Below are 25,410 nucleotides of genomic sequence, written 5' to 3' on the forward strand. Positions count from 1 at the left end.
TCATGGAATGAGCCATAGAGAGAAACATTTAGATTAGAAATTATCTTAAGCTGACAGAACAGAAGCTCTCTGGGCTAGAATGGAGTGACGATCCTGTCCAAGGGGAGCAGGAGGAGGGGAACTCTTTTTGCCCAATAGGATTGATCTTGTTCTGGATTTATCCCATTGAATTCCCTTTAATAAGGTAAACCCTGGACTGGATTAAAGCTGTAGACACATTTGGAACCAAATGGCAACCCTAATTCTGAATATCTGAATCAAAATGTTAAGTGGCAGCATGACACCAGTGGAGTGAAGAAGACAGAAAGGGTGATGAAGATGGAAATGGAAAAGAATTTTAAGTTTTGGTAGCCCGCCAGTTGCAAAGCTGACTCAGTTAAATGTAGGGCCCCTAGGTGCATGGGGTCCTGTGCAGCTGCTCTTGTTGCCCCTGCTTAAGGCTGGCCCTGCCTGCCCTTCCTCTACTTTTAAATCACATTGAACCTCAGGGGGACCACAGATATAGCTGCTACTCTTCTTTCCTACCAGATTGTTGTGTTTGGGGGAATGGCAGCTGTGGTAATTTTCTGGGGGAAAAAAAAAGTATCCAGCAGGTTCACAAAAAATGTCACTTTCCTCATTTAGTCCAATAACATGGCCATAATCAATTATGAACAAAGAGGCCATAAAATGCTCTCAGGTCACAGTTTAGTCAGGATTTTGTGCTATGATGCCTAAACGTAAGGATCCTCACAGCACGATCTAACTATACAACCATCTTAACAATCAAGAAGTCAATATTCAACAGGGTTTAAGCAGACATGACAGACCTCTGCCCTCTTAAACCCCGCTCAGTGGGCCATTCCCAGATTTTCAATGGCACATCTCTGAATAGCTTGTCTGACCTCCATGGCACTGTGCTGTTAGTGCTGTGGAGGTCCATGGATGGTTGGGGAGAAGTCAGCAGTTAAGCAGACACCAGCCAAATTAAAGCCAGTGCCTAATTAACTAAATAAGCAGATAAGACCACAGAAAAAGCCCATTTAGCTATGCCCGATTAGCTATGCGGCTGCCAGCACTGAACATCGGATAGTGCCTACATAACTTCTGGGTCGGTGGCTGACCTAAATATTCAATGCTGCTGGTGACTGGACATCACCCCAGCACTGAATATGTGCGTTAAATTCAGCTTGCATTGGTCAGCAGCTTTCAAACTGCTGACCACTGTGGGCTGAACATCGAACAGAACATTGCTGATCCATTATCTCATTTCAAATGGCCAGAGTTCAGACAGTAATAAGCACACCTATAAGCTAGGAAATTTGAATTTATCCCATGAGCAGTCTGTTACAGCAGTCATTGGCACCATCTACCTAGGTTGCTTACAGATGAGGCTACCTATGCATTTTTGTATTCAGTAATAGTAGCCCAATACATGGTTAATACATACTTATTTGGGTACTCATGCATGGCAGCTTCAGCACATCTAGCAAAGGGGGGATAATACTAGAAAAGATGTCCTACTTAATGTTAAGAGGCTGGTTCTGTACATCTGTAGCTAATCCTGATGGCAGGAGACCAGTCAGTTTCTCAATAGTCTTCTTTGCAGCTCTGTGAATAGGTGAACTGATAACCAGATAAAAGGAGGATAAGGGCAACAAAGATCTATAAAATAGCAAAAGTCCACTCTGATAGTAAGGATTAAACAATGAAAAACCAACCAGGTTGGAAAGAAGGGGCCAGATAACAGACAGAGAAACTTGACCCACAGCTAACACATGTTAGTCTTAGCAATTTGATGCACAAGCAAAGAGCATGACAGGACCTACTAACCAGATTTCAGTTCACAGCTTTATTTAAGAGAACCCTTACATTAATAGGGAGTAATCCCTCTGCATTCAGTACCTATTCATCATGAATAGCGCCAGCAGTAGCAGCCACTCAGTCAGGAATACCAAGAACAGTAACCCAAAATTTAGGGACAGGGCTGGTACAAAGGTATTAGGCATACAAGGCGAACTTTTTACCTTGCAGCCCACTCAAATATCTTTCAGAGTCCTCAACCATTATGATTATCCCAATATTACCCATTCCAAAACAATCTTGTAAACACACATAATTGGATATCATTGGGCTAATATTCAAAATGGCTTCTGTTTCGGGGCAGAGGGAAGGCAAGAGGAGTGGGGGGCTCTTTTTGTTCTGTTGGGGGGGGGGGGGAGAGAATAGAGGCTGCTCCTGTTCAGGGGAGAGCTACAGGACACAGCACAGTTTCATTTTCAGCGAAAATGCAACAGTATTTTCACCGAAACTTAAACACAGCCCAAATTTGGATTTTGGGCCAAATTTGGTCAGCCTCAAATACAAATAGTGTGGCCAAAATTCCCCTCTAAACACTCTGTCACTAACCAAATAGAGCAAAAGCATTTTGCCTAGCTATATGTATAGTGCAATATTCAACTACTGTCCATATAGCTAAGCAGTTTAATTTTTTTTAGTTGCATTTATACATAAACAAGCATAATTATCTATGCATGCGGAATAAAATTTTGTGCAATGAAAACACAATAAAGTCAAAGAGAAAAATCAAAATCTCCTCTAACTACAGAAAAACAGTAAATTAACATTTGACTTCCTATAAGTCCACAAACTGCAGAGAATCCCATAAAGAAAAGAGGCTGATATCTAATACAATACAGAAAGAAAAAGAAACAATAAAAAGAAGAAACTCCTAGAATGACAAACTCTAATATTTGACTTCTAAACAATAGTAACCCCTATTACTTAAACACCTCCTAACTTGCAGGAGGCTGAATAGAGCACCTGCTGTGTAGAAAAGCCCTAAGTTATTTCGGGCCATTGACAAGGCACCTATTTGAATTTAACTGAATTAAACATTTACAGGGAGAGCGTAAAAAGAAATGAGAACATTGACAAAAAATAATTTCCCCTTCACATATGTCTCCACACAGATATCTGGAAAAATCCAAAACTACCCTCCCCAACACAGCTTGTCACAGTTCCTAAAATAAAGTCTTAGCACCCAGTCTTTGTTTGGCTCAACTACAAATGTCATTAGAAAAACTGATCTGACACTCTCTTCTTCAACAGATCTTTCCAACATTTGTGTGACATTTAAACTTTCATTGGACAGCTCTTTTCGTCAAATATCTTGACGCTTTTTCTATGGTAAGAAAAGTAGGTGGCAATGGCATAGCCAGACCTAATATTTAGGGGGGGGGGGACGGGACGTGGGGTCCAGACTTAACATGGGGGGGTACTAGGCATTTAGGTGTGAGTAGTGCTTGGTGTACTCCTAAATAATGCCTTAGGATGCACTTGATGATGGATCTTGAAGTCAACATAAACCTCACGCACACTTATGGAAACTTTGGAAAAACTGACTTTTTTATTATTATTATTTTTATTTATGCTGTTATTATACATCCAACCATGTGAATTAAGGATAAAGAATCAATACAGGATATATAAATACACGAAGAAAACAAACAACTAATGATAGTAACAAAAATTGACTATATAGTCCACAACCTGAGGGGGAGCAAGAACCAATACCCTTCACGGAATAGGGAATTAAAAAGAAACATATATAGTGGAAACTAGTACCTCTTCTCTATCTGTAAATAATCCTTTACTTTCCAAGAAAAATTGCAACTGAGAAACATCCTAAAATATATAAATGTGATTACTAAACTTGATCAGACATTTGCAAGGATAGCGTAACTGAAACTTAGCTCCAATATCAATAACACGCTGACGAAGGCTCAAAAATTGCCTACGCCTGGATTGAGTGGACTTAGCTACATCAGGAAATAATAAAACCTTCCCTCCCAAGAACTCCACATCTCTATTCTTGAAGTAATGGCACATTAAAGCTTCAGTTAAAGACAAATGTCACCAATAAGGCAGTCGTTACAACAACTTCATTTTGTGACTTCTCCAAAATGCCAATCACATCCAGGCTGTCAGAAGAGACCTCCACCATGAGGATTCTCTTACAAAAGTTGACTGCTTCTAAGAAACTGGCAAATAATAAATCTTATGTAACGGGGGAAAAGTCACTGGAACATATTTAAAAACACTGAGGGGCACTTTTACAGAGTGGCAGTAAGCCTAACACAGGCTTACCGCTCGCTAAAAAGGAAGTACCGCCGGGCTACCGCAGCAGCAGTTCCCACCCCCAGCACGCGCCATTTCCGGCATTACAAAAATGTTGATTTTTGTAGCGCCGATGTGTACCTGGTGATAATTGGGCAGTGCCACGTGCTGTCCGGTTACCGCTGGGGTAGCACAGGAGCCCTTACTGCCACATCAATGGATGGCGGTAAGTGCTCCCACCCAGTGCTCCCACCCAAAATAGGCGTGTGGCAAGTGCTTCACTTGCCGCACATCCATTTTTTTTAAACCTGCCTTTTACCCGCTGCCTCAGAACGAATAAAAACATGCAGCATCACCAGCGCAGGCCCCCTTTTGCTGCAGCTTAGTAAAAGGACCCCTGACATTTTTCAATATAGTCAAATTATCCCATAACTTAAACTTTGCCATTATTGTAGACTTCAGTCTGGTCAGCATCTCGACACACATCACAGTATCCTGCAAAATAATTACTACAATGGTACATATTCCTTCAACTTGCTTTATAACAAATATAAACACCTTATCAAGCTATATTAAATAAAACAAGTAAATACCTTTGAAGTAGTAGTTTAAATATGTAGCACAAGAAATCTAGCATAAAAAATACTGACCTCTAACACTGCACACTGGACTATCAAGCTGTTAATATAAATATATGTTTTGCATCCACAGAAACCCCCTAAGAATGGATGCAAAGCAGAAAAAAGGGCATTTCTCCAGGAATACACCATACAAAAAAATTTGATTTTGGAGTAATCTCAGTAAAGCAACAGCAAGACAAGAAGACATACTCCGCACAACACTGAAACTCAGACAAAAAAAGCCAGCAAAGTTTGGCAGGAGAATCGTTTGGCAACGTTCACACTAGGTACTTTTCTATTGAGCAAGCTTAAGTTTAGAACTCTGCACTGCGCTGCAGACAGACTGTACTGTTAGTGTGTGGATTTTGTGCTGTTGGCAGTGGAAGTAATACTTTGCACCTGCATTGGATCAGATATCAATTGACTCCTGATGCAGGCCTTTGGCTGAAACATGGTCTGTGTCGAGTCATTTGCATGTTTCAATAAAGAATCTTCTGCTATCCATCGTCCACTTTGCTATTTTTTTTTTCGTCTGAATAAACTCACTAAAAACAGACTCTCTCCAGCCCCAAGAATATTGTGAAGTACCTGTAACACAAAGCCTACAAAAATCACTCAGGACCTATAGAGCTAATTTACGTTACCATAACACCACTAACTTACAGAAGGACCCTACCTAGAAAAAAGCAACACAGTAAATATTGCAGGCACACCTAGAATATCAATAAGCCTATTGGGAAACTAAGCAAACTGAATAATTACAGATACTTAAATAGAAACTCCAAGCAAACAGAGTATCTGGCCTTGATCACTGAACACAAACAGACCCTTGCTAGGTACAGAATAACCCCCCTGTTTACTAAGCCACGTTAGCAGCTGGTGGTATGCTAATGCCAACACAGTCCATTCACTTTCAATGGGCCGTGTCGGCGCTGCCGCGCAGCTTAGTAAATGGAGGGGGGGTTAAGTGAGCACAAAGTTAAAATATAAGTACATAGACAAAAATTAAAATTAAACCTTAAGAAACCACACTCTGCAGGCACTGTAACACTAGAAAAAGAGAAATAGAAACGGCACTCTGCAAAATATAAATAAAGCAGTGTGAATTTACTGTAAATTTTACATTTTCCATTCACTGAATTAAGAATAAAATTCTACCCACCTTTGTTGACTAGCTGTTTTGTTCTTTCCAATTATGTTTGCCCCACTCTCCAATTTCTGCTTTCCTCGGTCTTTTCACAACTTTTATTACAAGACTTCCAAGTCCATCTGCCACTTTTTCTCTCCCTTCCTGTCTCTTCTCTGCGTTTATATTTGCCCATTTCAATTTTACCCTCATTCTCCTTTTCTCTCATCTCTAGTCATTAGTCTCCTCCTTTTCATGTCTCATTTATCTACTGGTTTTTCCCATTTCTTTCTCCAGCATTCCTAATGACCCCTTTATCTCTCTCCTTTCCTAGTCTCCTACCCCTCTCCCCATCTTTCACCCACTCCCTAGTCCCCCATTTCCATCCTCTGTTCTCACCCTTTCAGCCCTCACCTACACTTCATTGCCTCTCATCCCCTCAGTAGCCCCAGCTCCATCCCTGTCTCTCTTTCCTTCTCTTGCCTCCAGACCATTCTTCTGTTACCCTGTTCTCCATCTCCTACTGCATCTCTTTCACCATCTTTTAGCCACATTTACGCCATCCCATGATATAACTGATTTCTATTATTCTGTCTCATTAGTGGGCACTCAGTGAAGCTACAAAGTAGTAAATTAAAAAAAAAATAGGAGAAAATATTTTTTCACTCAACGTATAATTAAACTCTGGAATTCATTGCCATAGAATGTGGTAAAAACAGTTAGCATAGTGGGGTTTAAAAAAAGGTTTGGATAACTTCTTAAAAGAAAAGTCCATAAACCATTATTAAGATGGACTTGTGGAAAATCTACTGCTTATTTCTAAGATAAGCAGCATTAAATGTATTGTACTGTTTTGGGATCTTGTCAGGTACTTGTAACCTTGTCAGTCCCAGTATGGCAACGCTTATGTTCTTATGTATTTTCAAATGTAAGCCACACTGAGCCTGAGTTTCCTTGGGATAACGTGGGATATAAATGTAAAAGAATATATAGAAATCTTTTATCCTCTACCTTTAAGACGCTGCCTAACCAGCTGGATGGTGATAGCACAAGGAAAGAAAGTTTGGTCCAGTGAAGACTAACTCAAAATAACCTTAGTTGGGCTTAGCTGGGCTCTAGTATTACCATATTAAAAATGTGACCATACTATGCGTCTATGGTTATGTTCCACTAATAAGTTAAATGATTAACTGACTTTCTTATAAGGATTATATAACCTTTGGATGCATGACTAGGAGCAAAAACATATACTTATCTATTCAATATCACAATTCCTTGTGTACAACCATAAAACAACCTTTTAGGGTGGATAGTGTTCACAATGAGCTGCTTTTTTTTATCGACCAGATAGAGAGAAGAGTTTTCAGTTTTGGCACAGTATAAGTTATCACAAGAACAAAATATAAGAAAAAAACCAATGGACTGCATTAGGGGCTTATAGCCTATTTAGTTATGTTTAAACAAAAGAGATCTGCATGAAACAAAATATTTAATTTTATTTTGACATATAAAACCACTTGTCTTTGACACATGCTCAAAACTGAATAATACATTTGTGTATCTAAAATGTAAACTTCTACAAAACAGATGAAGTGAAGATGTGATTCCACTTGCCTCACTGAAAGGAGAGTTTAATTTTACTTCCATTTAATTTCAATATATTCCATCTTTATAACACCAGGCAGATTACAACAATAATTAAGATGAACCTATCAGGAAACAGGTTATCCTCACTGACATTTGGCCATCTGTATTGTATAAAACAGTGTAGAAAAATGAGCATAAAATACAGCTACAATAATTTTTAAAGCAGTTTTAATGAAATTTAATTTTTATTTCATGATATTTATATCTACATATGGAAAGCTTTCAAACAAATTAAAAAGTTGTCAAGTACAAAAAAAAATCTTTTGTCCTCCACCTTTTAAGGCACTGCCTATCCAAATGGAACAGCTTTTGACATTTTACAGATGGACTACGCATAGGCAGTCCGTTATTTCTAATAATCTTTTGCTATTGTTTTGGGTGAGTGAAAATGGTGGCAATTTCCACCTACTGGTTTCAGCTCATATAATGGGCTAGATAGGCTCACACCATCTCCTGTTCTCAATCTAACCTCCCTTGCTCCCATCTCTCTCCTTGCCCTCCCCCCACATTGCTCCCATCTCTCTCCTTGCTCCCATCCCTTTCCATGCCCCCCGCATTGCTCCTGTCTCTCTCCCTACTTCAAAGTCCCCCTAACCCACATGCAACAGTTTTCTGTCTTTCCCTCCAGCTGCCATCAATGCCGGCTGCCTCCTTGATAATTACAAAGCATAGCCATGGAGATTCCTCTAACACAACGTCCTCTTTCAGAGAAAGTGAGACTGGCTGGAAGGAAGCAGTTGCAGCATGGAGAGAGCCGTGATCTCCCGTGGCCGGCACTGGTGGCAGCTGGAAGAAAAGAAGGAAAACTTCTGTATGCTGGCTGGGGAGCCTAGGGTGGGGGAAGAAAGAGGGGAAGACAGCAGGCGAGCAAAGTTGTATACTGAGTGCCTATGCTATGCACTGGACTGGAGGGGCTGATACAAGATTAGGGTCCTTCCAGATAAAAGTGGACAATGCCCTTTGCAACCGGAAAATATCCAACTGAGGGACCAACCAAGGCAACATTTGAAAAAAGAACAACAACCAGGGGAGAGAATTCATTTTTACCACTGCAATGCAACCCCACTAGAATAACCAACCACTGCGCCAACAGTGCAGTCTTGATGAAGTTGTTTGAACAAGGGAACATAATTCAAAGAAAACAATTGCAACAAATCCTGCGGAATCTGAACCTCCAAATATCAAAAGCTATGGGAAGCCCACTTTAAAGGGAAACTCTGCTTCAAGACAGCCTCCTCCTCTACCAGAGTAGTAATCCCCATTAATTTGGATTAGTCCAAATTAACCCTAAAGCCAGTTACCTCCCCATAACAGCCTAGTTCTCTCAATAATATGAGTAAAGTCATGCGAGGACCACGTATAAAAAATAAAATATTGTCCATAAATAAAGCCAATTTATGTTGAATCCCTCCCACATGAACCCTGTTTACATCCATCAATGAACAAATTTTCTGAGCAAACAGCTCAATAGACAGAGCAAAAAGCAAAGGGAAAATGGAGTACCCCTGTCTAGTACCCCACTCTATTGGAAACTGAGCTATGTAACCTCCATTAACCTTGTCTAGCCGTGGGACTCTCATAAAGCTACATAACCCAACCCAGGAAACTTGGACCTGTAACGGATTGAAGGGTGAGCGCTTGGGCTGCCGGAGAGTCCCTGTCCCATGAACCAGGAGTCTCAGGCCGACAGCAGATGAGTCATGGAAGAGGCTGCTGAGCAGAAGTTTGATACAGACAACCAGGACAATGGGCGGAACTATAACAGAAGCAGCTGACCCCAGTACTGACCCAAGGCGAACTTGTCTGGAACTGGAACAGGAACAGCAGGAACTGGGGCTGGAACCAAGGCTGACTTGGCTGGAACTGGAACATCAGGAGCTGCTACTGGAACCAAGGTGAACTTAGCTAGCACTAGGTTCCCTGAGGCCAGGAAACACATGGCAAGGAAAGCTGATCATAGCAAAGGCAGTGAGAGAAGTGCTGGCTGGTTTAAAAAGTCAGTCTCCCTGACATCTTCAGGATGCAACCAAGTCACCCCTCCTGCAAAAGGATTAGTGGGGCACGTGAGCCTAGTGCCCAGGCTGCCACAATGTCATCTGTTGTGGTCCTGCGGTGATGGGAACTTGGTGCCCCGAGTGCCAAGTGGAGCCAGAGTGGGAGACACCGACATTGGAGAGGCCGTGTGGCTGGGCCACAGTCCCGTAAGTAGGTAGGCGATGGTTGAGGCACAGCGGCAGCCATGACAAGATCAAACCCCATCCTCCACAAGACTTGACACAAAAAAGGCCACACAACCCGGTCAAAGGTCTTTTCTGCATCTGCCATCAGAAAGGCCACGACCCCCCCCCCACCCCCCCATCAGTTGGGCAGTCCATAAAACATTCAAAATTTTACGAATGTTATCCATCACTTGATGCTTTGGTACAAAACTAAACTGGTCAGGATTGATCAGCCTGAGAAGAATCTTACCTAAACACTCCACCATAACCTTAGCTAATATTTTGACATCTACATTCAATAATGAAATGGGTCTATAAGACCCACGTAATGCTGGGTCCCGCCCTGGATTCAGAAGAACAGTAATCCCAGCCTCTCTCATGCTGCTCAGCAAAGAAGCCCCCTGAACACAACCATTGCCCATCCTAAGAGGACTCACTTTTCCCAAGAAAACCTTGTAGAATTTAGCCAAAAAGCCTTTAGATTTTTGATTGCCCCCATAACCTCCAGGAGGGAAAAGGAAGCATCTAACAAAGTCCGTTCCTCATCAGTAAGCTGAGGTAAAACCACCTGGGACAGATAATCCTGAACAGCATCCTCTATATCGTTCCCCTCCCTCTTGTAAAGCTTCCTATAAAATTACAAAAAATATGTCCCGGATCTCCCCATCCTTATAATATAATTTATCTACTTCCCCTTTGATTTTAGAAATAGTATTAAGGACATGTTGTTGCCTACGATGCCATGCCAGCATTCTCCCAGATTTATTCCCATACTCAAAAACCCATTGTTTATACCAAGTGGTGCATAAAGTCTACTTGCTCCACTTGTAAGCAATGCAATTCTATCCTTCACTGCCAAACAGACAAGAGTTCTGGGGAAGTACCCTGATGGTGACAACATTCCAACTTCACCAAACGATTATAAAGCTCCATCTCCTATTGTAAAAATCCCAAATCCCTCCATGTAGCACACTTTCAACCACACAAACAGCCTACCCAACCCCTGAACATAACTCCATCCATACCAAATCACTCATACACCTCCCAAGCACAACCCTCAACAATACAATTCACATATGTGGCACACCCAAGCAAGTAGGAACAGGATACCACATAAAAAACATAAATCCATGGACAAAGCCAACCCATTCAGGTCAGTGCAGCCCCGGAAGACAGGCCCATATTAGAGGTACGCCCCTGAGTAGAGCGCACTTGCTGCCAGTTAGAAGGCCCCGGTTGGTTCCATGGTGTTTTCTGTGGGAGCAATTGCACTGGTAAATCTAAGCAGCCAAAAGTTGCTAGTTCTTTCCATGCCTCCATCACAGTATGACCCTGCGAGACTGACCTGCCACTATAATCCATAACCCAAAGGGATGAAGCCATTTGTAGCACAGGCCAGACTGCTACAAGTATTTGGTCACCTCTCTCAGCTCCCTCCACCTCATCAGAGTTGCCTTGGCCAAATTCTGAAACACTGTTATTTTGAAATTGTCCCAAAGCACATCTCCTAAACCTCTAGCCTTCCTCCACACCAAAATCATAAAAAACAGGCAATAATATCTCGTGGAGCTGAATCGCTCCTGGGACCCAGACTCCGGTGAACATGGTTCAATGTAATAGCCTGGACACCTGATGATAGCTCCTGCTGATTAGAGTCCTGCAGAATCTGCACACCTATATCCTTAATCACTTGCCTGCAATCCATATACTTATCAGACTCAGGGACACCTTTAAATCTTAAATTACAGCACCTTGATCTATTTTCAAGATCCTTAAGGGCTGCTTGTAGCTCCTGTCACTCCTTGCTGGCTTTATTAAAGTTGATTACATAAGTACATAAGTATTGTCATACTGGGACAAACCTAAGGTCCATCAAGCCCAGCATCCTGTTTCCAGCAGTAGCCAATCCAGGTTACAAGTACCTTGCAAGATCCCAAAATAGTACAATACATTTTATGCTGCTTATTCTAGAAATAAGCAGTGGATATTCCCCAAGTCCATTATAATAATAGTCTATGGACTTTTCCTTATGGAAGCCATCCAAACCTTTTTTAAACCCCATTAAGCTAACTGCTTTTGCTACATTCTCTGGAAACGAATTCCAGAGTTTAATTACGCTGGAGCTCACTGACTCCTCCACCATGTCCAGCCGCTTCTCAGAAAATGGAAGGAACCGTCTGAAAATAACAAGCAGCAGCATAAGGAATGTCAAAGCAAATGCAAGGCGCAGATAAAGAAGGTCAAGAGGGATTACGAAAAAAGATAGCATTAGAGGCAAAAAAACATAGTAAAATTTTTTTCAGTATATTAAAAGCAGGAAGCCAGCAAAAGAACTGGTTAGGTCGCTGGATGACCAAGGGGTAAAAGGGGCGATCAAGGAAGATAAAGATGTAGCGGAGAGAATGAATGAATTCTTTGCTTCGGTCTTCACCGAGGAAGATTTGGGTAGGATACCGGTGCTGGAAATGGTATTTCCAGCGGACGAGTCGGAGAAACTTACTGACTTCACGGTAAACCTGGAGGACGTAATGGGCCAGTTCAGCAAACTGAAGAGTAGCAAATCTCCTGGACCAGATGGTATTCATCCTAGAGTATAGATAGAACTGAAAAATGATCTTGCGGAGCTACTGTTAGTGATATGCAATTTATCCTTAAAATCGAGCTTGGTACCGGAAGATTGGAGGGTGGCCAATGTAACACCGATTTTTAAAAAAGGTTCCAGGGGAGATTCGGGAAATTATAGACCGGTGAGTCTGACATCGGTGCCATGGAAAATGGTAGAGGCTGTTATTAAAAACAAAATTACAGAGCACATCCAAGGACATGGATTACTGAGACCAAGTCAGTACGGCTTTAGTGTGGGGAAATCTTGCCTGACCAATTTACTTCAATTCTTTGAAGGAGTAAACAAACATGTGGACAAAGGGCAGCCGGCTGATATTGTGTATCTGGATTTTCAAAAGGCGTTTGACAAGGTACCTCATGAAAGGCTACAGAGGAAATTGGAGGGTCATGGGATAGGAGGAAATGTCCTATTGTGGATTAAAAACTGGTTGAAGAATAGGAAACAGAGTGGGGTTAAATGGGCAGTATTCACAATGGAGAAGGGTAGTTAGTGGGGTTCCTCATGGGTCTGTGCTAAGACCGCTGCTTTTTAATATATTTATAAATGATTTAGAGATGGGAGTAACTAGCGAGGTAATTAAATTTGCTGATGACACAAAGTTATTCAAAGTCGTTAACTCGCGAGAGGATTGTGAAAAATTACAGAAGGACCTTATGAGACTGGGAGACTGGGCGGCTAAATGGCAGATGACGTTTAATGTGAGCAAGTGCAAGGTGATGCATGTGGGAAAAAAGAACTCGAATTACAGCTACATCATGTAAGGTTCCACGTTAGGAGTTATGGACCAAGAAACGGATCTGGGTGTCATCGTTGATAATACACTGAAACCTTCTGCTCAGTGTGCTGCTGCGGCTAGGAAAGCGAATAGAATGTTGGGTATTATTAGGAAAGGTATGGAAAACAGGTGTGAGGATGTTATAATGCTGTTGTATCGCTCCATGGTGCGACCGCACCTTGAGTATTGTGTTCAATTCTGGTTGCCGCATCTCAAGAAAGATATAGTAGAATTGGAAAAGGTGCAGCAAAGGGCGACTAAAATGATAGCGGGGATGGGACGACTTCCCTATGAAGAAAGACTAAGGAGGCTAGGGCTTTTCAGCTTGGAGAAGAGATGGCTGAGGGGAGACATGATAGAGGTATATAAAATAATGAGTGGAGTGGAACAGGTGGATGTGAAGTGTCTGCTCACAGTTTCCAAAAATACTAGGACTAGGGGGCATGCGATGAGGCATACGATGAAACTACATTGTAGTAAATTTAAAACAAATCGGAGAAAAGGTTTCTTCACCCAATGCATAATTAAACTCTGGAATTCGTTGCCGGAGAACGTGGTGAAGGCGGTTAGCTTGGCAGAGTTTAAAAAGGGGTTAGACGGTTTCCTAAAGGACAAGTCCATAAACCACTACTAAATGGACTTGGGAAAAATCCACAATTCCAGGAATAACATGTATAGAATGCTTGTACGTTTGGGAAGCTTGCCAGGTGCCCTTGGCCTGGATTGGCCGCTGTTGGGGACAGGATGCTGGGCTCGATGGACAAGCAGTGGATAATTTGTACTCATTTAGAGTGGAGGAGTAGCCTAATGGTTAGTGCAGTGACCTAAGAGCTCAAGGGAACTACGTTCAATTCCCACTGCAGTTCCTTGTGACTCTGGACAAGTCCCTTAACTCTCCATTGCCCTATGTACAAATTAGTACCTATATATAATAGGTAAACTGTATTGATTGTATCCACAGAAAGGTGTATTCAGCAGTACTATCCATTTAGGAAATGCCAAGTGAATGTAAAGGTATATGTGGAACATCCAAAGCAGACATTTAACTTATTCCAGTTCTATTGACCAGGGCCAGTTATTGATTTTCAGCAACATTATGTGGATAATTCTGCTGAAAATCATTACAGACTGTCCTGGTGCAATCTGACAAGTGCCCTGGCAGTCCTTGGGTGGATCAAGGGCAGTCCTCTGAGTTATCTGGTTAGTGGTAGTATTCTATACACTAGTGGATAACTCTCCTGATAAAGTTAGGACAGTATTTATTTATTTATTTTATTTTATTTATTTATTTAGCACATTTATACCCCACTTTTTCCCACAGGTTTGCAGGCACAAAGTGGCTTACAATGTACTGATGAGGCTAATGATAGACCAGTTGTTATACAATTACAATCAAATTAGATAGGATAGAAGGAACAGGGTAAAAAAAGAAAAAGGGAAAGGTTAAAGAGTCTAAAATGGTCCACGGATATGTTATTAGGAAGGATTTTAGGATATCACTGCTATCTGGATAATGGTGCCAGTCACCGCTGAATAAGAACATTCAACAACAGACAGTATCCAAATACTAGAATTGAAGAACTGAATATCTGGATTTTTTTTTTCTGCTACTGCTACCAGCTTAAAAAAACAAAACCACTGACTGCCCAGGCTACTGAATATGGACCTGTATATGTTTAGTGGTTCAGTATTGCTATATATATATATAACTTAACTAGCATCAGCTCCAGAATGCCATAACTTCATCACCTTTTCAGCTGCATAATTCTGAAAGCATAAGCATTTATATATCTAGAATTAAATGTTCAGCTGACACCAACAACATAAGTGCTTTTCAGTATTGACCTGACAATGTTTATGTAATTTATTGACCTGACAATGTTTATATAATCCCCCCAATTACTGGGGATTACTAAAACTAATAAGAGACCTTCGTTCAGAGTTACTGGGGGATGGAGTGGGTTGGAAAGGGAGAGTGAAAAAAAAGCCCAGCCCCAAGGGAAGTATTTCTGGGAAGGTTGCTGAGGGAAATGTTTATGGATTTAGATGGATAGGAGACGTCTTATAGGGGTGGAGTTAAGAATTAATAAAGCTGTTGTGCAGGTCACATGGTCTTTACTTTGGTTGCCTTCACCCTCGCTAGGACCCATGAGGAGAGGGGATGTCCTGGATAGGCCCAATAATTTAAGGCTGAATTAAGAGGAGGTTTTTGCCAACTAAAGCATTAACTGTGGATTGTGAGGAGTGCTCCAGGAGGGTAGAAGGATTAACCCAACCCGGGAACAGAACAGGAAAGAGCCTCTTTGGTACCAGAGGCAGCAGCTCATTGAAGTGCACCTTTGAAGGAGAGGACAGACAGGGAGGTCTGGTCCTAAGTGAGTCCGGCAGCTGGACAAAGCCCAGCAGGGCCAGCTTGCAGCAAACAGTGCTGCAAGGAACAGCCTTGGGTTATTCTGGCCAAAAGGGTGGGTATTGGACTGGTGGAGCTGTAAATATGTAAATACACTAGGATTCATAAGAGACTATTAAGTTTTCACCAAAACTCTTGCACTGGCACTTAAACCTCTTTTTCAGCAAACTAACTGCTGGATACAAATTGAACTGTTTGGTAGTGAGGAGCTGGTTGTTACCAGAGAATATGAAGCTTGGATAAACTGCCTGTTGCAGCATGCCAGTAAAGTTTGCAATTGTTTCATAAAACCTGGCAAGGAGAATTTCTTTGGAGTGAGAGTAAAATTATTTTGCTCCCAAACTGTTAAAGAAATAAAGATAAAGTGAGGTTTAAGCAGTGCATATTTTCTAGCAAAAAAGGTGCCAGTACTCAAATGCCAGGTCACTCTTCAGGGGTGGGGTGATCACTGAGGGAGCCACCCCACAATAGCCAGGCTCCCTGCAACCAGTCACAGAATCTATGACAAGGCAGAATTGGTGTGTTGAGCCTGAGATCTTTCATTAAAACTTGGGGACCATGGGTCAATTTTAGCAGACAATGGAAAAGGTGCCGGTACTCAGTACACCCAAGTACCCCCTCAAAAAAAGCCCTGGGTTTAAGACCCTATGGCCTACCAGAATAAGTCCAGCCCCAGCCTGAGCCCAGCTCAGAAACTAAAACTTTTGTAGTTACCCTGGTTTGGGTGCTGACCCGAAGAGCTAGCTTGTGCCCGGAACTGTGTGGTGAGACTAGGGTTACATTTATGTCTATATAGAAGTACTGTAGATATTCAGCCAGTGGTGGTGAGAGGGTATTTTTTTTAGCTTCCACTGGTGTTATCTCTGGATATTCAATGCCAGGTCATGTCCGGGCACCAACATTGAATATCTGGGGTTATGTGGCCAGCTATCTCTTATGCATATGATGGTTAGCACTTAACTGCTTAAATGACACCACATACAGCTAGGACTGATTTTGTGACAGTCCAATTTGGCCACTTAACTTAGGCAGTTAAGTACTGAATATCGGCAGTTAACCACATAAATGCCGACTCCGCCTTGGACCGCCCACAAAATAGCTGGCTTTCAGTTTAGTGGTTAGTGCAGATATTCAGTGGTACTAACTAGTTAAGTGCCTCTGAATATGAGCAGATAGCCCCGCACAGACAATTTAAGCGGCCAGAAGCCTCTCCTGACCATTTAAATCATTCTGAATATCGATGCTTAATTTGTGTCTTTTTTTTAATATAGCATTTAGAGCTAGATTCTATATATGGTGCCTTAAAAATCAGCACCGAAAAAAATATGCCTAGGCGTATTCTATAAACCACACCTAAAGTTAGGTGCAGTTTATAGAATAAACCTAGCACCCGCCTACAAGACTACATTTAGTCGTGGGTATTTACACCAACTAAAACTTGGGGTAAATGCCTATGCCTACATTAGGCATGGAACAGGTGTATTCTGTAACAGCGTGCATAGTTTTTAGAGATACCCACAACCCGCCCATTCATGCCCATAGCCAAGCCCCCTTTTCCAATCTATGTCTTAGAATTTACGCGCATCACATTACAGAATAAGCTTAGAAAGTTGTGCGCATAAATTCTAATTAATGCCAATTAGTGTTAATAATTGCTTGTTAAGTGGCAATTATTAGCACTGACTGGCTTGTTAAGATAATTAATTTGCATGCACTAATCAGAATACAACCTGATTTCTAAGTGCAGCTCATTGCACTACATAGAATCTGGGGGCTAGGGGGGAATTCTATAAATGATACTCAGAATTCGGTGCTGGAAAAAATCAGTACTGATACCTGCTCTTAACTTTTGGTATCAGATTTACATCTGCTAAAACATGGCATAAATGCTGGTGCCCAAGTTAGGCGCACTGAGGCAGTATACTGTAAGAATGCGCATAACTTTTCAGAATGCCCCTAACACACCCATGCCCCTCTCACGACCACATCCCCTTTTCTATTACATGTTATTAGAGTTAGGCACCATGCCTTATAGAATAGAGCACAGACAGATGTATACACAAATTTTAATTGTGACAATTAATGTCAATAATTGGTTAGCACCCAATTATTGATGCTAATTGGCTCCTTAGCCAATTAATTTGCACGCATCTCAGGAATGTGCCCAAATTTTGGTGCACAAATCTAGGCACCGTATATAGAACCTGGGAGATATTGCTGGGCACTGCTGTTTAGGCACCCCAAAGGCGGGCAATAGGAGCTTATGGAGTGGAAGAGTAGTCTAATGGTTAGAGCAGCAGCCCAGGGCCACCAAGGGGGGGGGGGCAAAATTCCTTGGGCACCAGCAAGCTTCTTCCTGCCTGCTTCCGGGTCTGTCCTCTCCTGCTCCTGCATGTCGCCCAGGACCTGGATGATTGCATTAATGCGATATCGAGTTAACGCAATCATCTGGGTCCCAACTCCAGCCACAGACAGGAGCAGAGCAGGAGAGGACAGAGCGAGGGAGCAGACAGAAAGGTGTGGGGGGCGGCGGCTTGAGTGTGGGAGAGCGGGGGGCATGGTGCAGTGGCGGCGGCCCGAGTATGGGGAAACGGGGGCTTGGCGCGATGATGGCGACCCAGTCCTGCCCTGGGCCCGGCTGTGTCTCTCAGCAGCCCTGCAGCAGCCTGAGAACCAGGGGAACTGGGTTCAAATCCCAAAGCAGCTCCTTGTGACTCTGGACAAGTCACTTAACCCTCCATTGCGCCAGGTACAAGTACCTGTATATAATATGTAAACCACTTTGATTGTAACCACAGAAAGGTGGTATATCAAACCCCATTTCCCTACTTTACATTGGCATCTGGGTGCTCAGATTCCATTATAGATTACTACATTAACACGCCTGCCGTGAAGTGACACCAGCCATAGAGCTGGCATAAATGTGTCAGCACTGAATTCTGAGCACCATTTATAGTATTCCCCCCCAACCTCCAGATTCTAAATGCAGCAGGGATATGTGTAACTTTCAGTACTCTGTAAATTATGGGTGTAAATGGGGGTCCTGCCCATGTTCTGCCCCCTTTGTATTTACATACTCTACCACTTACGCATGCCCTATTAGAGAACAGCGCTTAGGTGACCTGCTAGTACTTATACACGTAAGTTCTAATATTCTGTATATTTATGTACAAGGGGCATGTAAATGCAGGTACCCGTTTATAGGAAATTCATAAGTATTCTAAATAATTATTTCAAATTTATCCACTGCTAGAGACTGACCTGCAAGCTGCTGCAACCTAAATATCTGAACAGGTCTGGGATTTGTTTCAGTTGAAATTAGGGAGTGGATCTGAAAATAAGAGCCATCAATATTGTAGTAAATAAAAGGTCAATTTTGTTATCTGATTCAGAAACAGTCTTCTTATAGCCAGCGTTATCTAAATGGGGGGGGAGGGGAGGGGAGAACAAATTCATTATTTTCTGAGCTCTCTCTAGTTTTTTCAAATTTTCCACTTCTAGCTACAGGGGGAAAGAAGCACATTTTTTCTCTGAAAATTTCCAGGCCTTCACTGCTGTACTCATGCCTTAATAAACTGGTTAGAAAGTGCCATCAGCCTCCATCAATTTAGACCTGTCAATGTGCCATGTATGAATTTCAGTCACACTTTCTTTTTCTGTATAATATCAGACTTAAAAACAAGACATGGGATCATTTCTTAAAATTGTAGAGCTATCTTGTGTAAAGTGGACACCTGGCCATCCTATTACATATTCTGGAGATCTTTCTTTTCGGGACACAAAGGTTACAGTAGTGCTGCAAGAAAACAGAGGATCCTGAGGTAAACATTCAGCTTATCTTAGTGGAATGCCAGCTCAAGGGTGCAGGGAGGTTGAGAGAGACCAACTTAGAAAAAAGAGGAAGGAAGAAACAGAAATAACAAGTTACATTCAGCTTCTTCCTTTTCTCAGCACAGAGTAGAAGAGAGATGAGTGTATGGGTTTTAGTGTGTGGTGAAGTATGATGCTCTTTCTCTGTATAGATAGTTGAAGCAGCTTACATGTTGCTGGAGTCTCCTCTGCCATTTTCAGTTCTTTTGAATCCATTTGATGCATCTGCATCTCTTGCAAAAGCTCCTGAAAATCTCCTACAGATTTCTGAAACCTTTGTCTCTCCATCTTCTCTGCCCGCCCCCACACACCCACAAACAGCTGCTAGAATGATAGGAAAGTTAGATCCTCTCTGTCAACTAAACATAGCAACTAAACATAGCAAACAAAAAAAATCTGTGGAAAATCCCAGGAAGTGACCAAGGGAAGAAAAGGTTATCACAAACATCCAATGAGGGACACTGTGACCAGGGCAGAGAGACACTGACCAGGAAGAACAGACAGACAAGGGGGGAGGAGAGAAAGGGGGAGTATGATTCATCACTAAATTTTAGCCTCTCGGGCCTTCCCAAAACAGACACCCTCTTACTTCAATTTAGCTGTCATGCTCAGAACATCTACTCATGCTACTCTTCTCTGGAAAACGTTACCTCTGGCAATACAAGAAGCTTTATTTTGGCCATGGGTAAAATCTACTATTTCAGACTGTCTCTGCTAACATCTAAATACTCTGTCTAACCAACTTTTTTCTCATTATCTATTTGATTCTGTATTACTATTAGGGCTTTTTTTGAGGGGGTACTGAGTACCAGCACCTTTTCAATTGTCTGCTAAAACTGACCCATGGTCCTCAAGTTTTAATGAAAAATCTCAGGCTCTACACACACACTCTGCCTTGTCATAGATTCTGTGACTGGTTGCAGGGTGCCCGGTTATTGTGGGGTGGGTCCCTCAGTGATCACCCCACCCACCCATGAAGGGTGGTCTGGCACTTGAGTACCGGCACCTTTTTCGCTAGAGAAAATGTACTGCTATTACTAACATTTATATAGTGCCACAGAGCATATACAGTGCTACAGAGATGCACATAAGTGAAGTCCTTTGGAGTTTACAATCTAGTCAAAACAGATAAACAGACAAGGCAAATAACTTTGAAAAGAATCAGGGAAAAAGTGTAAAATCACAAGAGGGAGTAGGTATGACTGAATTTAAGATGTGGACCAATTTATGTGATTAGGTAAAGCTGTAAAAAAAAATGGAATTCGTGCCATACAAAATAATCTATGTAAAAAACAGGAAATGTGGTGTCTGGGTTGGCCTACCAGAAATACAGAGTGGCTCCTCCTTTCCACGGCCAGCAATCTCAGTATCTGCGTATCTATCAATTCAAAAGACACTAGCTTTCTCATACTTAAAACTTGGAAACCCCAGTACCTCACAAACAAATACAAAATTTCAGCTTTCTGGAAGAACTACAGTATAGTCCAGAAAGGGCCATGATTTTGAGTGCAAAGTAGCTTGTACTTAAAACAGATGTCACTTGCTTGTGCAAGAAAAACTCAGATCAATATTTTTACCCGGCAATAAGCATGCTTTTATGTTAATGTTGGCCATGGTGTAAAAAAAAAAAAAGGATATTCAGTGCAGCTATCCAGATAAGGAGAAGCTTTGAATATATTTTTTTGAGTATATTTGTATAAATGTTTAGAATATGTAAGCACTAGCAGGGCCTTGGCGCTATTTTTCAAATACCCACATAACTTACAAAGCACAGATTTACAAGGGGTCATACATAGGGGAAGAGCATGGGCAGGACATAGGTGTGTCTCGCACTTACATATGTAACTTACAGAATACCGTTAGTTACACATATCCCTGCCATATTTAGGCACCCAAACTGACACCAGTTGTATGGCTGGTGGAAATGCAGGTTCCTAAATGTTAGGCACCCCAATACCGGGTTATGCCAAAGGTTCCGTTATAGAAAAGGCACCTACCATGCAGCCTTGGAGTGCCTAAATGGGAAGCATCAAGTAATAGAACTGTCCCCTTAGTGCCGATGAAACTTCACGAGCAGAAGAAGTTCTATGTTCAGTGGCAGCTGCTAAACCTTTGAATACTGGTCCAAGTATTGTTATTATTTATGAGGTAAGATGGGTAAAGCATCATATTAAAAGCAAAGGGCCTGATATTCAGCCCTTGCTGAGCCCGGATATTCAATGTGGGCCATTTCCAGTGAATATCTGAGGGGAGCTATGATAATATTCAGCGCTGGCCAGTTAAGTTTATAGCAGCCAAATAGGCCTGCTAGTCACACGGTCCAATATGGCCACTTAACTTAGCCAGCGAAGCCCTGAATATTTTTGACTTATTTACACATACACACATATTACATGATATAGCCGGCTAGCAGCTATGTGCTGACCGTGAATATTCAGCAGGAGATAGATGGCTATCCCCCACTAAATATTCCTGACTGGCTATCACTGATACTCTTCAATCTAATGATGACTCCACTAGCAAAATCCTTATCCAACCAAGGCCTCAACCCTTACATATATGCAGACGATGTCATAATATACATTCCGTACAATACCAAACTGACAGAAATCACCAACGAAATCAAGCTTAGCTTGAACATCATGGACTCATGGGCAAATGCATTTCAACTAAAACTCAATAAAGAAAAAACTTATTGTCTCATTCTCTCATCCCAACACAGCGCAGACAATCCCACAAGTATCAACACCCCAGACTATACCCTTCCTATATCAGACAGCCTGAAAATCCTCGGCATTTAGACTGCAACTTAACACTAGAGAGCCAAGTGGCATCCACAACAAAGAAAACGTTCCACTCAATGTGGAAACTCAAACGCCTGAAACAGTTCTTCCCGAGGGAAACATTCTGTAACCTGATACAATCAATGGTGCTAAGCCACGTAGACTACTGCAATGGAATTTATGCAGGATGCAAAGAACAAACCTTAAAGAAACTCCAGACCGCTCAAAACACGGCAGCTAGGCTTATATTCGGAAAAACGCGATTTGAAAGCGCAAAACCCCTCCGCGAAAAACTACACTGGCTCCCAATCAAAGAACGCATTGCCTTCAAAATCTGTACCCCACAAGATTATCTACGGTGAAGCCCGACTTGATCGACTTACCAACCAGAAACACATCAGAATCAACACGATCATACCTAAATCTGCACTACCCAAGCTGCAAAGGACTTAAATACAAATCAACTTACGCATCCAGCTTCTATTTCATAAGCACACAACTATGGAACGCTTTGCCAAAAGCCTTGAAATTGACTTACGACCACCTAAACTTCCGGAAATCACTAAACACTAACCTGTTCAAAAAGGCATACCCCACCGATCCAATTTAAATGCCTGATCTCTGCAACACAACAAAACTAAAGTACGTAATGGACAAAACGCAACTCTTCCGATGTACGTTTCCCTAATGTGGCTATGCCACATGAACTTCATCTTACCACAACATCACTTTGTATTTGTTCTCACCGGAGTCTGCAAACGCCTCTCCGGTACTAGGTAAGCCACATTAAGCCTACAAATAGGTGGGAAAATGTGGGATACAAATGTAACAAATAAAATTAATAAATAGTGCTGAGTATTGGCTGGAAAATACATAAAAAATATAAATCAGCTTATTGCATCTCAGCCTAATTCTCTCCCCAGCACAAACACCCACACCCAAAAACATGACTCACTCTGTACCCCAACACACGTTAAACATACCCATTTTCTCCCTCTCACCTTATATTATCCCAGCACAAACCCCTCTTATTCCTACTACAACCTCTCTCACCTCTGCAGCACACCTATACCCAAAACACACATTTATCCCCTTCTTATCCTAAATATATCACTTGCCTTCCAATAAATACCTCTCTGTTCAGTAGAAACCATATGCTCCATCACCTCAGTTCATCATCTCTTGCCCCAACATACTTTCTTATCCCATATTTCCTTCTCACTTCAACATATCCTCATTCACCCCAGTACATCCTCTCTTACTCCCCTACAGACCTCCTTGCCCCAGCACAGATCCCATCATACATTAACACATCTCTACTCACCCCAATAAAAGGTGTTCTCTCCCTAACACACCCTCAAACCCACTCTTACCCAAGTTGCCCTTCTCATCCTTCTTTTACCTTAGCACACACATTACTCTCACCCCAGCACACCCAGATTTACCCTAATACATCCACCCATCACACTTTCTCACTGTAAAAATCCCATCTCGGCCAGCACATGCATCCCCCACCCCAAAATACCCTCTCACTATATATAGGGAATCATCTCTTACCTAAGTGATAGATCTGATGTTGGTGGGCGCTGGGGAAGGATCCAATGTCACTAGTAAGGTTAATGGAGCCCCTGACTTCAGATCATATCCCAGTGACTGCTAATTTATCTGAGTTTGTCTCTCAAGCCTTACTGTTTCTTCCTCAGAGACTCCATATCAGTCTTTTGCTTTCCATTTCTGTGTTATTTCTATTGCTATCTTTTTTTTCTGTTTCTTTTGTCCACTCTATGATTCTCTGTCTCTTTCTATTTTTCACCTGTCTTTATTTGTCCTTTTTATTCTGTTTGTATCTCGTCTGCTCTTTGTTGTTGCTCCCTTAGCACGGGATCGTTCTCGGCTCAAGCTCAGAAAAAGAGAAGTCAGCTGCTGCTGGGAACTCTGCTTTCATGGCTAAAGAATAGAGGTGGAACCAGCCTGAAGCCAATCAACCCATGACCCTCATCCGGACCGGCAGAGCTGTGATTCTCAGCCAATCCGTGCCCACGACAGCTCATCACACTGCTGATAACATGGGGCGAAAAGACCAAAGTCTGTGACGGAACGTTCCTCAGTTGTGTGAATTACATCATCCAGTTTCTTTAGGATTGTCTTTTTTTTTTTTTTTTTTTTTTTTCAGAAGGAAGTCAGGAATTCTGGGAGTTGCAGTGTTCCACTTCCAACCGTCTGCTGTTAATGGATAAAGAACATTATGGTTGCCCCTTAAAATTTCACTGTATCACACTACAAGGATTAACAAACACTACCAAACTTTTCTGTATATTCTATTTCATCGTATTATGCTACAGGAAATACAGAAGAGCCTTACATAAAGACATTAACTGGAGAAATCTTATAGAGCTGTCTCTCCATGCAAAGTTTTACATGTAGGGATTTTTTTTTTAATTGCATAGGTGCATAAATTGTACGCTCAAGAAAAGTATGCGTCTACTTTATACATTTAAATTCCATCTCACACTACACCACCAATTTTCATACTCTCTCTGGCTCTCCCTTCACTTCCCATGCTGTTGCTTCCTCTTCTGTTGTCACTGCCTAAAGGAAAATTAAACTACCAGCTAATAATTCTATCGCTTTAAAACTGAATACATGCAGCAGTGATCATTTTAGAAAACCTCTTCTTGTATACCAATGTATAGATGACCAGAATGGTCAGAGGAGCCCTACAGCCAAGTCACGACTCCCAGCACAGCCTCCAGGCCAAAAGGTTTGTATACGCCTACCATACAATATAAGGGCTGCATACTGATTAAAATTTTTAATTGCTCAATCGTGATTAAAAGTTTTAATTGCAAGATTAATCTCATAAATTACCCCCTCACATTTCCTATTGCACAGTGTGAAAAACACACAAAAAAACAGTACTGTAGATGTAAATTCTTAGAACGGACAAATTTCAATCCTAGAAACCGTCCACTGGCATAGCCAGAAGGCAATTTTTGGGTGGGCCAACAGGTTGAGTGGGTGCAGGTGGGCACTAGGGTTGCCAAATGTTTGAAAGAAAAAACCCACCACCTGATGTACCCATGCCCTGCCCCTACTCCACTCCCAATAATTTCAATGAGGGTAGCAGTGCAGGCTTCAGTGGCTACAGGCTACATTGAGAGCTAAGGTGAACTTCAAGGGGCTACATTCTTCAGCCCTCATTAAGCCATGGTACCCCAACACATATGCTTTCTACC

At 41.9% G+C, this 25,410-nt stretch overlaps 1 protein-coding gene across 4 annotated transcripts in view; it reads right to left on the reverse strand.

Moving 5' to 3' along the window:
- The window catches only part of LOC115474697 (phosphatidylserine decarboxylase proenzyme, mitochondrial-like), a 55,395-nt gene extending 31,142 nt beyond the window's left edge, over nt 1-24,253 (reverse strand). Inside the window, exons 1-2 of one of the 4 annotated variants that reach the window (XM_030210309.1) lie at nt 23,732-24,253; nt 18,783-18,852 (exon numbers count right to left, since the gene is read on the reverse strand). The gene's annotated coding sequence lies outside the window, so the exon portion shown is untranslated. Of the gene's footprint in view, nt 1-5,880; nt 5,902-18,782; nt 18,853-23,731 lie in introns of those variants that run through there. The other 3 variants (XM_030210310.1, XM_030210308.1, XM_030210311.1) reach the window with 3 other exon arrangements.
- Nucleotides 24,254-25,410: the final 1,157 nt, after the last annotated feature.

Source organism: Microcaecilia unicolor, chromosome 7 (genome assembly GCF_901765095.1).
Source record: "Microcaecilia unicolor chromosome 7, aMicUni1.1, whole genome shotgun sequence".
NCBI lineage: Eukaryota > Metazoa > Chordata > Amphibia > Gymnophiona > Siphonopidae > Microcaecilia > Microcaecilia unicolor.